Source organism: Syngnathus typhle, linkage group LG6 (genome assembly GCF_033458585.1).
Source record: "Syngnathus typhle isolate RoL2023-S1 ecotype Sweden linkage group LG6, RoL_Styp_1.0, whole genome shotgun sequence".
NCBI lineage: Eukaryota > Metazoa > Chordata > Actinopteri > Syngnathiformes > Syngnathidae > Syngnathus > Syngnathus typhle.
The window spans coordinates 19,554,414-19,570,284 of record NC_083743.1 but is presented as its reverse complement, the minus strand read 5'-3'; the positions used below and the strand labels follow the sequence as shown (position 1 = coordinate 19,570,284).

The window sequence follows — 15,871 nt, the reverse complement described above, 5'->3', positions numbered from 1 at the left end:
GATTTAGAAATCTAACTCGCAGGTCACACAAGGACTAAGGATAAACCCATCTGCGGTCATTTGGATCACTGATAAAATCCCTAAAAAATAACCTGGGGATATTTGTGGTCTGGATTGACGTGGCTGAGCATGGCAAGCACAAAGGCAGCGGTTTTTCCTGTTCCTGACTGAGACTGGGCGATTAGATTCTGTGGACTAAACAGAAAAATCAAACTGACTTTAGTCACATCATATATTTAGTTCAGAAAAGTAGCACATCACAGTCAATGTACAGCATACTCACGGTTCAGCGAGCATCATGGGTAAGGCGGTCTCCTGGATTTTGGAGGGCCGGTTAAAACCCATGCCATAGACACCCTGAAGGAGCTGTGGTTTACTGCACATATGAGAAAAAATATTTTTGGTTTATTGATCAAGTTTGAAAAAAAAGAGAGTAGAAATTGAGTTTTTAAGATGGGAGGAATTGTTAGTGATCTGAAGGACCATGCAAAGCATACGAGTAAAAGCGACCATGTTAAACTTGCATATGCAGTGGCACCTCTACTTACGAACGCCTATACTTACGGACATTTTGAGATACGAACGGAAGCTGCGCGGATTTTTTGCATCTACTTACGTGCCAATTTTCCACTTCTGAACCGACGCATCAGCAGCCCCCCTTTTTGAGATACGATCCGGACCCGCGCAATTTGTTTTGCATCTATTTATGAACCAATTTTCGACGCAAACTCATTAATTGCACCAAAAAGTAATGACGAGTATGTGAACACATTGCAAGCAGTATGTGGAAGCAAACAATAATTTCTTAGCATGACTTATTTTTTTCTGTGTCTTCTCAGTGTGGAAAATTATAATATAGTATAAATACCATCATTGGACCACATCTTTTTATTTTGATGTTCTACCTTTTTGGTTTAGAATATAAACGGCATCATTGATCAAAGCTTTTTACTTTGATCCAACTTTTGCTCTATTGGATCACAGCTTTTTACTTTGATGTTCTACCCTTTTGCTCTATCATGTCTATTCGGTCAATAATTTTGACAGCGTAATTGTTGTGAGGAGCGTTTGGGGTGACAAAACAATTCAATTACTGTATGGGAATACATAATCACATCAGCTTACCACGGTCATCTTCATCTGTAGTCTTTCCTGGAGTCTTATCTCCCGCTTCTGACTTTCCAAAAGTACTGCCTGCTGATGATACAGATGTTCCTTAGCAAAATCACTTTATAGCCTTTTCATGCTTGAAATTAGTCTCATCACTTTGCAAACATACCGTTTTCTCCAGGTGCATCCTTTAGTTGAAGGTTTCCAATCTGTAAAAAAAAAAAGTTTACCACAGTTGACTAGGAAAACACGTTAACGCCAGTAATGGTCAACTGTTATATATATTTATAAACGTGACCCTGAAACATAAAACTTGGAAAGCACAAATCTAGAAGAAACCAATGCTTCTACTTAATCAGGTTAAGCTATTTTGGAACCTCTTGCATCATTCAGTTGCCAGCCAGTTAAAGCTGTCTCAATGAATTACCTCTTTGATGGTAGCTTCTGCAAAAGCTAGCAACGCACAAGGCACGCAGCAATTCTTTACCGGCTAATTTGGGGCATTCTAGCGCTTGCATTTAAACTAAGCAAATATCCAAAGGCACGGCAATACACGCAGATTTGTGTTGAAACAATGTCTGTCTTAACGCCAGACAAATAGTAAGCATTCATTTTTTACAGCGCTAGGCCTGTGACTAAAACATCTTCAAGGCTAACTCAACGTAAACTAGCACATTTACATTTACTGATTCTGCTCCCGCTTCCTGTTCGTCAACAGCCTGGGCCCAAGAGTCCGAAGCCATCGTCGTTTCCCTTTGTCGTTGTTTTAAAAACTGTGTGAGGGAAAAGTAGGGTGCAGTACTTCAGTCACAATGGCGTGCCGATACCAACTGAGAGCCTTGTACAACAGCAACGTCTACCGAGTGGAAATGAAGTGCAGGGAAACAGTTCCTCCATATTAAAGGTTCCTAGCAGGATTTCCCTCAAACATAAAAAGGAATACTGTGAAAATGATTGCGATGATTTTACAAAACAAAAGTGTCAAAATTCAAAATTATGTCTAGGTTCGAAGATTACCCTGTTAGAGCTAATATAAAATTTGAAGACGACAGTATTTTCCATTTATACTTATTACTAATTAAATGTTATCAAGCGTCTTTGGGTTTTTGAAAAGCGCTCTACAAATTTAATGAATTATTATTATTAATGTTTGATAATGTTTTCATGGACACTGTCAAGGCAGTATCAATGTAACTTTATAATGATAATACTTATATCATAATTATCCATCCATCCATCCATTTTCTGTACTGCTTGTCCCCACATAATAATAATTAACCGCAGAAAATACAACAATGTCCTCACACGCACATTCACACAAGCACATACAGTGCAAATACTTTCTCTCCGTTCCTGCTGCTCTAATGTGTCTGGGTGTGTGTTTGTGCATGCACACGTGTTGGAAAGTTGGAACGGGTTGAATCAGTTAAGAAATGTAGAAGTTAGAGCAAATGTTGAATCCCCATAGAGAGAATATTGGAAAATAAAAAAAAGCAATTGCGCCAAAATCTTTCTAAATTTGGAACAAAACAAAAAAAACGGCCTCAGGAGGTTCACTTTTGGGGTAAAAATGTTGAAACGGGTTAAATCGGACAAAAACCGAAAACCTTAGCGCAAATGTAGCTATTTGGGGCACTTAGTGTTGAAATAGGTTCACTTCCGGCTTGATTCGGGTCATTTCCGGTCTAATTTGGGTCACTTCCGGTTTATTTGGGACACTTCCGGTTTACTACAGGTCACTTCCGGTTTAGCTGAGGTCACTTCCGGTTTATTCGGGGTCACTTCCGGTCAAAAAAGGTCACTTTCGGTTCATTTGGGGTCACTTTCGGTTCACCTGAGGTCACTTCCGGTCTATTAGGGGTCACTTTCGGTTTGATTTGGGTCACTTCCGGTTTATTTAGGTCACTTTCGGTTTAATTTGGGTCACTTTCGGTTCGTCTGAGGTCACTTCCGGTTTATTTGGGGTCATTTCCGGTCTAAAAAGGTCATTTCTGGTACATTGGGGTCACTTCCGGTTTGATTTGGGGTCACTTCCGGTCTATTTGGGGTCACTTTCGGTTTGATTTAGGGCACTTCCGGTTCATTCTGGGTTCATTGGTGGCACTCCAGGGTCATCCAAGATGGCCGCCACACTGGAATTGGGGGTCAAGGGTTGAATTGTGTAAGCATAGTGGAAGTGGGGGTGAATGGGAGTGAATGTGGGAAGCATAAGGTGAATTAAGTAAATACATTTGGAATGGGTTGAATCGGTTGAAAAATGTAGAAATTAGAGTAGAAAAACGGAATTTTGGAGAATTTGGTTGAATTTCAAATTTGAAAATTTGGAATTTTTGGTAAGTGGGAATATGTGGAACAGGTAGGCAAAAGATGAACACTTGAAAGTTGGAATGGGTTGAATCGGTTGAAAAATGTGGAAATTAGAGTAGAAAAACGAAATTTTAGAGAATTTTGGTTGAATTTCAAAATAAAAGATGTGAAGTTTGTGGTAAGTGGGAAGTTGTGGAATAGGTAGGCAAAAAATGTTTAAAAACAACTACATGTTACAGCTGAGTAGTCTTAATACTCTATAAATAAAATTGTGAGGGACGCGTGACTGGGCTTTACTCCAGAATGATCTAAAATGTTGAGGAGTTATTAGTAGGTCATCTCCATTTTGGCATTTGGCTACGCACCCTGAAGATAAATTGAGGTTAATTTCATTTCTTTCATGTGAGTATACTCTAAATTTGCATAGACCCTAAAATCCATCCATCAGTCATCACCCAAAATGACACCCCTACACTCAGAGCAGCAGTATACCCAACTTCACCCTTTCCACACACTGTCAATGTTGTAATGACCTAAAGAGGATACATTCATGAAAAATGTTCATATATGTATGAAAAGCAGAGTCAAATGGGGTTTTAGGAGTTACTTGACAGTTAAGCTTTTTCAGCATTACAAAATAAAATATTATAGTAAAAAGAGTGAAATAGGGTATGTTCCACAGACTGAAGTGTATGTAAACGTGCAGTATATGTGGTTTTACCCCCTCCACCCTAACGGCTTAAAATACAAACTTAAAAAGCCAGCATAAAGAAGCATACAGTCTTTGCAGAGCGCAAGTCTAGCTGGCGTCCACTTTGTCAGCACACTTGTCTTTCAGTTGGCGATTTTCTCAATTTCATCCAGATCGTGTGTGTCGAGTTTTTCAATTTTCTTATCTGGAAAAGAGAAAACCAGCGAGTGTTTTTTTTCTGCCAGTGGACGAATAAAAATGCAAACATATATATTACATTGAACCTGGCCAATGCAATAGATAATGGCAAGGATAACTACTTACTAAAATGCTCCTGGATCCTGTTGAGAATGTTCATACTCATTCTGCTGTCCACCATGTTGATGGCCAGCCCCCTTTTGCCGAACCGACCCGTGCGGCCAATCCTATGAAGGTAGGTCTCGTTGTCTGGGTTACCCTCCTGGTCTACAGGCAGGTCAAAATTGATCACCACCGATACCTGCTCCACATCAATTCCTGGTGGACAGAAAAAAAAGAAAAAAAAAGGCGAGAGGTGATAGGGGAAATTGACGTTAATATTTTCAATGTATGAAGAATACATACGGTATCTTCTCTAATAGCATACAGGGTGTTGACAGTCAGAATACATGTTAAAACAATATTACAAAAGCAATTGATAGGGAGAAGTGGAAGACTAAATAATTGTTAAATATCTACATATTTCATAATTATCTTGCATGGGTCCCTCACCTCTGGCACAGACATTTGTGGTGACAAGCACCTTCTCCTTTCCATTCCGGAAGCGTTCAATGACAGCTGCCCTCTGCTCTACTTGCATCTCCCCGCTAAGCAGCGCCACCTGGTGGTTCTCTTTGGAAAGCTCTCCCGCCAGCCAGCCTGCGGTCTTCCTTGTCTGGATCGCATGAAGGAAAGCAGAGTCACCAGTTCATATACCAGCCAGACACTCAAGGAACATAATGAATTTATGCGACGCCAGTCTTGTGACGTTCTTAATAAACTCTGGAACATTTCTCAGGAAAATGTGATGCCATTTATAATCTATCAATCGGAAAGTGCTGGGTGAAGGGAAGTGCCTCACATGGCAGAAAATCATAGCCTGGGCTATGGTGATGGCGCCATAGATGTTGCACAGGGCTTCAAACTTTTCCTCCTTGCTGTTGCACAACACATAGTACTGCTTGATAGTATCCAGCGTCTCCTCCTCTCTTTTCAATTTGATGATATTTGGGTCAGGCACGACGCGCCTGGCGAAGTCCCACACGGTCTCCTCAAACGTAGCTGAGAACAGCAACATCTGGCAGTTTCTGGGCAGCATCCTGTGTAGCAAAGAACAAATTAAAATCGTAGCATCCTTTAGTGGAAACTCAAAATCCGAACTCCCACATTTGTCAGGAAACTTTTTTATTAATATTCATTCTTACTTCTGGATGCGAATACTCTGGTCTTTGTGACCCTGCGTTGCGATCATGACATCGGCCTCATCCAGCACAAACACCCGAATCTTCTCGGGATCAATGAACTTCAATTTGCTGCACCAGTCCAGCATGGTGAGAACGTCAACATGGCACTCGATGTGAACTTACGCCTATTTCCTCGTATGGCGTAAACTAGTTTGACTTCAGGGTAGTTTTTGCCCATCTGCTCAATAACTTTGCCAGTCTGAAGCGCCAGTTCATAGGTGGGTGACAAACACAGGCACTGGTGGAAAAGGAAAAAGAGATTTAGAAATCTAACTCGCAGGTCACACAAGGACTAAGGATAAACCCATCTGCGGTCATTTGGATCACTGATAAAATCCCTAAAAAATAACCTGGGGATATTTGTGGTCTGGATTGACGTGGCTGAGCATGGCAAGCACAAAGGCAGCGGTTTTTCCTGTTCCTGACTGAGACTGGGCGATTAGATTCTGTGGACTAAACAGAAAAATCAAACTGACTTTAGTCACATCATATATTTAGTTCAGAAAAGTAGCACATCACAGTCAATGTACAGCATACTCACGGTTCAGCGAGCATCATGGGTAAGGCGGTCTCCTGGATTTTGGAGGGCCGGTTAAAACCCATGCCATAGACACCCTGAAGGAGCTGTGGTTTACTGCACATATGAGAAAAAATATTTTTGGTTTATTGATCAAGTTTGGCAGGAATACAACAAATTGGGCATGTAATGAACATCGAGCACTTCTGCCACACTTTTGCAGAACACAAATTTTATTTTTCCCTTTTCAATACGAGCGCATCTGCCGTGGTGTGTAATCTTTATTGGATAACATCCACAGACATGAGCTCATTCGTCATTTATGGCAGACGCACTAAATCACAAGAGGGATTATGAATAAATTAAAGAATGATACACTTACAGTCGCAACTCCTCAAAGGATTTTACAGAGTACAGTGGAGAGTTGGGATCCTTCTGAAGAACTTCAACTTGATTTGTGGTGTTGACAAGATTACTTCTGATTAACTTGTTCAACAATGACTGGGCCGCTTTGTCTTCTGCGGAAAAAAAAGAGAGTAGAAATTGAGTTTTTAAGATGGGAGGAATTGTTAGTGATCTGAAGGACCATGCAAAGCATACGAGTAAAAGCGACCATGTTAAACTTGCATATGCAGTGGCACCTCTACTTACGAACGCCTATACTTACGGACATTTTGAGATACGAACGGAAGCTGCGCGGATTTTTTGCATCTACTTACGTGCCAATTTTCCACTTCTGAACCGACGCATCAGCAGCCCCCCTTTTTGAGATACGATCCGGACCCGCGCAATTTGTTTTGCATCTATTTATGAACCAATTTTCGACGCAAACTCATTAATTGCACCAAAAAGTAATGACGAGTATGTGAACACATTGCAAGCAGTATGTGGAAGCAAACAATAATTTCTTAGCATGACTTATTTTTTTCTGTGTCTTCTCAGTGTGGAAAATTATAATATAGTATAAATACCATCATTGGACCACATCTTTTTATTTTGATGTTCTACCTTTTTGGTTTAGAATATAAACGGCATCATTGATCAAAGCTTTTTACTTTGATCCAACTTTTGCTCTATTGGATCACAGCTTTTTACTTTGATGTTCTACCCTTTTGCTCTATCATGTCTATTCGGTCAATAATTTTGACAGCGTAATTGTTGTGAGGAGCGTTTGGGGTGACAAAACAATTCAATTACTGTATGGGAATACATAATCACATCAGCTTACCACGGTCATCTTCATCTGTAGTCTTTCCTGGAGTCTTATCTCCCGCTTCTGACTTTCCAAAAGTACTGCCTGCTGATGATACAGATGTTCCTTAGCAAAATCACTTTATAGCCTTTTCATGCTTGAAATTAGTCTCATCACTTTGCAAACATACCGTTTTCTCCAGGTGCATCCTTTAGTTGAAGGTTTCCAATCTGTAAAAAAAAAAAAGTTTACCACAGTTGACTAGGAAAACACGTTAACGCCAGTAATGGTCAACTGTTATATATATTTATAAACGTGACCCTGAAACATAAAACTTGGAAAGCACAAATCTAGAAGAAACCAATGCTTCTACTTAATCAGGTTAAGCTATTTTGGAACCTCTTGCATCATTCAGTTGCCAGCCAGTTAAAGCTGTCTCAATGAATTACCTCTTTGATGGTAGCTTCTGCAAAAGCTAGCAACGCACAAGGCACGCAGCAATTCTTTACCGGCTAATTTGGGGCATTCTAGCGCTTGCATTTAAACTAAGCAAATATCCAAAGGCACGGCAATACACGCAGATTTGTGTTGAAACAATGTCTGTCTTAACGCCAGACAAATAGTAAGCATTCATTTTTTACAGCGCTAGGCCTGTGACTAAAACATCTTCAAGGCTAACTCAACGTAAACTAGCACATTTACATTTACTGATTCTGCTCCCGCTTCCTGTTCGTCAACAGCCTGGGCCCAAGAGTCCGAAGCCATCGTCGTTTCCCTTTGTCGTTGTTTTAAAAACTGTGTGAGGGAAAAGTAGGGTGCAGTACTTCAGTCACAATGGCGTGCCGATACCAACTGAGAGCCTTGTACAACAGCAACGTCTACCGAGTGGAAATGAAGTGCAGGGAAACAGTTCCTCCATATTAAAGGTTCCTAGCAGGATTTCCCTCAAACATAAAAAGGAATACTGTGAAAATGATTGCGATGATTTTACAAAACAAAAGTGTCAAAATTCAAAATTATGTCTAGGTTCGAAGATTACCCTGTTAGAGCTAATATAAAATTTGAAGACGACAGTATTTTCCATTTATACTTATTACTAATTAAATGTTATCAAGCGTCTTTGGGTTTTTGAAAAGCGCTCTACAAATTTAATGAATTATTATTATTAATGTTTGATAATGTTTTCATGGACACTGTCAAGGCAGTATCAATGTAACTTTATAATGATAATACTTATATCATAATTATCCATCCATCCATCCATTTTCTGTACTGCTTGTCCCCACATAATAATAATTAACCGCAGAAAATACAACAATGTCCTCACACGCACATTCACACAAGCACATACAGTGCAAATACTTTCTCTCCGTTCCTGCTGCTCTAATGTGTCTGGGTGTGTGTTTGTGCATGCACACGTGTTGGAAAGTTGGAACGGGTTGAATCAGTTAAGAAATGTAGAAGTTAGAGCAAATGTTGAATCCCCATAGAGAGAATGAATGGGAAAATAAAAAAAAGCAATTGCGCCAAAATCTTTCTAAATTTGGAACAAAACAAAAAAAACGGCCTCAGGAGGTTCACTTTTGGGGTAAAAATGTTGAAACGGGTTAAATCGGACAAAAACCGAAAACCTTAGCGCAAATGTAGCTATTTGGGGCACTTAGTGTTGAAATAGGTTCACTTCCGGCTTGATTCGGGTCATTTCCGGTCTAATTTGGGTCACTTCCGGTTTATTTGGGACACTTCCGGTTTACTACAGGTCACTTCCGGTTTAGCTGAGGTCACTTCCGGTTTATTCGGGGTCACTTCCGGTCAAAAAAGGTCACTTTCGGTTCATTTGGGGTCACTTTCGGTTCACCTGAGGTCACTTCCGGTCTATTAGGGGTCACTTTCGGTTTGATTTGGGTCACTTCCGGTTTATTTAGGTCACTTTCGGTTTAATTTGGGTCACTTTCGGTTCGTCTGAGGTCACTTCCGGTTTATTTGGGGTCATTTCCGGTCTAAAAAGGTCATTTCTGGTACATTGGGGTCACTTCCGGTTTGATTTGGGGTCACTTCCGGTCTATTTGGGGTCACTTTCGGTTTGATTTAGGGCACTTCCGGTTCATTCTGGGTTCATTGGTGGCACTCCAGGGTCATCCAAGATGGCCGCCACACTGGAATTGGGGGTCAAGGGTTGAATTGTGTAAGCATAGTGGAAGTGGGGGTGAATGGGAGTGAATGTGGGAAGCATAAGGTGAATTAAGTGAATACATTTGGAATGGGTTGAATCGGTTGAAAAATGTAGAAATTAGAGTAGAAAAACGGAATTTTGGAGAATTTGGTTGAATTTCAAATTTGAAAATTTGGAATTTTTGGTAAGTGGGAATATGTGGAACAGGTAGGCAAAAGATGAACACTTGAAAGTTGGAATGGGTTGAATCGGTTGAAAAATGTGGAAATTAGAGTAGAAAAACGAAATTTTAGAGAATTTTGGTTGAATTTCAAAATAAAAGATGTGAAGTTTGTGGTAAGTGGGAAGTTGTGGAATAGGTAGGCAAAAAATGTTTAAAAACAACTACCGGTTTTTTCCGTGTATAGTGCGCAAAATTTTACTAATTTATTGTCCTAAAATCCGGGGTGCGCATTATACATGGGTACAAAAAAAAAAAAAAAAAAATTTTTTTTTTTTTTATTTTTTTTTTATTTTATTTTATTTTTAAGTCCCAATAATCGTCACACACGCAGGGAGGCAATGGGTCCCATTTTTATAGTCTTTGGTATGGTCTTAACTAGGCTGGATGTAATTTTTTTTGTTGGCGTTGATTTCTCCGCCTGCCCGTAAACGCACCACCGCGCTTCGTGCGCGCACGGGACAGCAAACGAGCAGGTGATCGAGCAAGCGTCTGATACGAGAGCATTGCGGTCGCATGGAGCGTGTTTGAAGTGAACAGCAGAGAAGAAAGGCAAAGTGTTGTGAAATAAAATGCACAGAACGGATGCGCAAGACACGTCAGCTATATAAAGAGCGAGAGTTGTTTTCTTCCTATTAGTTTCAATTCACAGTTTAATTAGCAGTTTCAATCAGCAAATAACAAAATGCGTATTACAGGTAATATTTTATTTCACAACACTTTGCCTTGTTCCTTTGGTCTCTGCTGTTCATCCTAAAACACAAAGGCGCTCTTTAAGCAATGCGACAGTGAGCGCCCGGCGCGCTGCGGTTGCGCGACCGCACCAAATTAAGCTCCCTGCGCAGTGCGCACTGAGGTCCACTTAAATTTTAGAAAGTACATCAGGACTTTAAAAATATCTTCTAAATTTCAGCGACGGCTCTGTCACAGCCCGGTGCAGTTGGGCGGTCGGCGGCGCGCTACGGTTGAGCGTTCTCTCGCACGCTCTCTCTCTCGCTCTCTCTCGCTCTCGCACACACGCAAACCGGATATCATACGGAGGCCGCCATTACAGATGCGCAGAACGGATGAGCAAGACACGTCAGCTATATAAAGAGCGAGAGTTCAGTTCTCTACCTAAATCCGTATTACAGGTAATATTTTATTTCACAACACTTTGCCTTGTTCCTTTCTTCTCTGCTGTTCACTTCAAACACGCTCCATGCGCACGGAGCGCGGTGGTGCGTTTACGGGCAGTCGGAGAAATCAACGCCAACAAAAAAAATTACATCCAGCCTAGTTAAGACTATACCAAAGACTATAAAAATGGGACCCATTGCCTCCCTGCGTGTGTGACGATCATTGGGACTTAAAAAAAAAAAAAAAAAAAAAAAAAGAAATTAAATTTTTTTTTTAAAAAAATTCATAAAAATTCGGTGCGTATTATACATGGGTACAAGCTTTTTTCCAGCATCAGCATGCCATTTTTAGGGGTGCGTACTATACATGGGGGCGCACTATACACGGAAAAAAACGGTACATGTTACAGCTGAGTAGTCTTAATACTCTATAAATAAAATTGTGAGGGACGCGTGACTGGGCTTTACTCCAGAATGATCTAAAATGTTGAGGAGTTATTAGTAGGTCATCTCCATTTTGGCATTTGGCTACGCACCCTGAAGATAAATTGAGGTTAATTTCATTTCTTTCATGTGAGTATACTCTAAATTTGCATAGACCCTAAAATCCATCCATCAGTCATCACCCAAAATGACACCCCTGCACTCAGAGCAGCAGTATACCCAACTTCACCCTTTCCACACACTGTCAATGTTGTAATGACCTAAAGAGGATACATTCATGAAAAATGTTCATATATGTATGAAAAGCAGAGTCAAATGGGGTTTTAGGAGTTACTTGACAGTTAAGCTTTTTCAGCATTACAAAATAAAATATTATAGTAAAAAGAGTGAAATAGGGTATGTTCCACAGACTGAAGTGTATGTAAACGTGCAGTATATGTGGTTTTACCCCCTCCACCCTAACGGCTTAAAATACAAACTTAAAAAGCCAGCATAAAGAAGCATACAGTCTTTGCAGAGCGCAAGTCTAGCTGGCGTCCACTTTGTCAGCACACTTGTCTTTCAGTTGGCGATTTTCTCAATTTCATCCAGATCGTGTGTGTCGAGTTTTTCAATTTTCTTATCTGGAAAAGAGAAAACCAGCGAGTGTTTTTTTTCTGCCAGTGGACGAATAAAAATGCAAACATATATATTACATTGAACCTGGCCAATGCAATAGATAATGGCAAGGATAACTACTTACTAAAATGCTCCTGGATCCTGTTGAGAATGTTCATACTCATTCTGCTGTCCACCATGTTGATGGCCAGCCCCCTTTTGCCGAACCGACCCGTGCGGCCAATCCTATGAAGGTAGGTCTCGTTGTCTGGGTTACCCTCCTGGTCTACAGGCAGGTCAAAATTGATCACCACCGATACCTGCTCCACATCAATTCCTGGTGGACAGAAAAAAAAGAAAAAAAAAGGCGAGAGGTGATAGGGGAAATTGACGTTAATATTTTCAATGTATGAAGAATACATACGGTATCTTCTCTAATAGCATACAGGGTGTTGACAGTCAGAATACATGTTAAAACAATATTACAAAAGCAATTGATAGGGAGAAGTGGAAGACTAAATAATTGTTAAATATCTACATATTTCATAATTATCTTGCATGGGTCCCTCACCTCTGGCACAGACATTTGTGGTGACAAGCACCTTCTCCTTTCCATTCCGGAAGCGTTCAATGACAGCTGCCTTCTGCTCTACTTGCATCTCCCCGCTAAGCAGCGCCACCTGGTGGTTCTCTTTGGAAAGCTCTCCCGCCAGCCAGCCTGCGGTCTTCCTTGTCTGGATCGCATGAAGGAAAGCAGAGTCACCAGTTCATATACCAGCCAGACACTCAAGGAACATAATGAATTTATGCGACGCCAGTCTTGTGACGTTCTTAATAAACTCTGGAACATTTCTCAGGAAAATGTGATGCCATTTATAATTATCAATCGGAAAGTGCTGGGTGAAGGGAAGTGCCTCACATGGCAGAAAATCATAGCCTGGGCTATGGTGATGGCGCCATAGATGTTGCACAGGGCTTCAAACTTTTCCTCCTTGCTGTTGCACAACACATAGTACTGCTTGATAGTATCCAGCGTCTTCTCCTCTCTTTTCAATTTGATGATATTTGGGTCAGGCACGACGCGCCTGGCGAAGTCCCACACGGTCTCCTCAAACGTAGCTGAGAACAGCAACATCTGGCAGTTTCTGGGCAGCATCCTGTGTAGCAAAGAACAAATTAAAATCGTAGCATCCTTTAGTGGAAACTCAAAATCCGAACTCCCACATTTGTCAGGAAACTTTTTTATTAATATTCATTCTTACTTCTGGATGCGAATACTCTGGTCTTTGTGACCCTGCGTTGCGATCATGACATCGGCCTCATCCAGCACAAACACCCGAATCTTCTCGGGATCAATGAACTTCAATTTGCTGCACCAGTCCAGCATGGTGAGAACGTCAACATGGCACTCGATGTGAACTTACGCCTATTTCCTCGTATGGCGTAAACTAGTTTGACTTCAGGGTAGTTTTTGCCCATCTGCTCAATAACTTTCCCAGTCTGAAGCGCCAGTTCATAGGTGGGTGACAAACACAGGCACTGGTGGAAAAGGAAAAAGAGATTTAGAAATCTAACTCGCAGGTCACACAAGGACTAAGGATAAACCCATCTGCGGTCATTTGGATCACTGATAAAATCCCTAAAAAATAACCTGGGGATATTTGTGGTCTGGATTGACGTGGCTGAGCATGGCAAGCACAAAGGCAGCGGTTTTTCCTGTTCCTGACTGAGACTGGGCGATTAGATTCTGTGGACTAAACAGAAAAATCAAACTGACTTTAGTCACATCATATATTTAGTTCAGAAAAGTAGCACATCACAGTCAATGTACAGCATACTCACGGTTCAGCGAGCATCATGGGTAAGGCGGTCTCCTGGATTTTGGAGGGCCGGTTAAAACCCATGCCATAGACACCCTGAAGGAGCTGTGGTTTACTGTACATATGAGAAAAAATATTTTTGGTTTATTGATCAAGTTTGGCAGGAATACAACAAATTGGGCATGTAATGAACATCGAGCACTTCTGCCACACTTTTGCAGAACACAAATTTTATTTTTCCCTTTTCAATACGAGCGCATCTGCCGTGGTGTGTAATCTTTATTGGATAACATCCACAGACATGAGCTCATTCGTCATTTATGGCAGACGCACTAAATCACAAGAGGGATTATGAATAAATTAAAGAATGATACACTTACAGTCGCAACTCCTCAAAGGATTTTACAGAGTACAGTGGAGAGTTGGGATCCTTCTGAAGAACTTCAACTTGATTTGTGGTGTTGACAAGATTACTTCTGATTAACTTGTTCAACAATGACTGGGCCGCTTTGTCTTCTGCGGAAAAAAAAGAGAGTAGAAATTGAGTTTTTAAGATGGGAGGAATTGTTAGTGATCTGAAGGACCATGCAAAGCATACGAGTAAAAGCGACCATGTTAAACTTGCATATGCAGTGGCACCTCTACTTACGAACGCCTATACTTACGGACATTTTGAGATACGAACGGAAGCTGCGCGGATTTTTTGCATCTACTTACGTGCCAATTTTCCACTTCTGAACCGACGCATCAGCAGCCCCCCTTTTTGAGATACGATCCGGACCCGCGCAATTTGTTTTGCATCTATTTATGAACCAATTTTCGACGCAAACTCATTAATTGCACCAAAAAGTAATGACGAGTATGTGAACACATTGCAAGGAGTATGTGGAAGCAAACAATAATTTTTTAGCATGACTTATTTTTTTCTGTGTCTTCTCAGTGTGGAAAATTATAATATAGTATAAATACCATCATTGGACCACATCTTTTCATTTTGATGTTCTACCTTTTTGGTTTAGAATATAAACGGCATCATTGATCAAAGCTTTTTACTTTGATCCAACTTTTGCTTTATTGGATCACAGCTTTTTACTTTGATGTTCTACCCTTTTGCTCTATCAATTCTTTACCGGCTAATTTGGGGCATTCTAGCGCTTGCATTTAAACTAAGCAAATATCCAAAGGCACGGCAATACACGCAGATTTGTGTTGAAACAATGTCTGTCTTAACGCCAGACAAATAGTAAGCATTCATTTTTTACAGCGCTAGGCCTGTGACTAAAACATCTTCAAGGCTAACTCAACGTAAACTAGCACATTTACATTTACTGATTCTGCTCCCGCTTCCTGTTCGTCAACAGCCTGGGCCCAAGCGCTACGCCAGGATGCGGAGTTGGATCGACACTGGTGGGAGCCGGGGGGTCGAAGGGGTTCCGGCCGCCCCGCCGTTGTCAGCGCCGCTGTCACCCAGACGGGAAGCTGCGCCCCGTCCGAGTCAGACTCGGTCGGTGCGGCCCGCTGTGGCCAGCTGGCAACTAGCTACGGAAGGGTACCGGCGCTCCTGACGAACCCGCCGGGGTCGCTGGTGACCAACGCTGCGTTCGGCGCTTATTGCTGCGACCGGGAGGGAAGCTGCGCCCCGTCCGAGTCAGACTCGGTCGTTGCGGCCCCCCCAAGCCCGCACGCCTCTCGCGGAAGGTCATACGCCACCGGCGGCACGAAAGACGCCTCCCGCAACGCGGTAGTCTGCTTCCCCCTCCTGAGACGCCGGATGGTGGACCAGAATTTCCTCGAAGCCGTCCGGAAGTCATTTTCCATGGCCTCGCCAAACTCCTCCCACGCCCGGGTTTTTGCCTCAGCAACCGCCGAAGCTGCGTTCCGCTTGGCCATCCGGTACCTGTCAGCTGCCTCGGGAGTCCCGCAGGCCAAAACGGCCCGATAGGACTCCTTCTTCAGCTTGACGGCATCCCTTACCGCCGGTGTCCACCAGCGGGTTCGGGGATTGCCGCCACGACAGGCACCAATGACCTTACGGCCGCAGCTCCGGTCGGCCGCCTCAACAATGGAGGCGCGGAACAAGGTCCACTCTGACTCAATGTCCCCCGCCTCCCCCGGGACCTGGGAAAAGTTATGCCGGAGGTGGGAGTTGAAGCTCTTCCTGACAGGGGATTCCGCCAGACGTTCCCAGCAGACCCTCACAG

At 42.1% G+C, this 15,871-nt stretch overlaps 2 pseudogenes; both read right to left on the bottom strand.

The window, feature by feature from the left end:
* Nucleotides 1-2,207: 2,207 nt before the first annotated feature.
* Nucleotides 2,208-9,853, bottom strand: LOC133155655 (ATP-dependent RNA helicase DDX19B-like; annotated as a pseudogene).
* A 1,374-nt stretch (nucleotides 9,854-11,227) lies between these two features.
* On the bottom strand, nucleotides 11,228-14,181 carry LOC133155658 (ATP-dependent RNA helicase DDX19A-like; annotated as a pseudogene).
* Nucleotides 14,182-15,871: the final 1,690 nt, after the last annotated feature.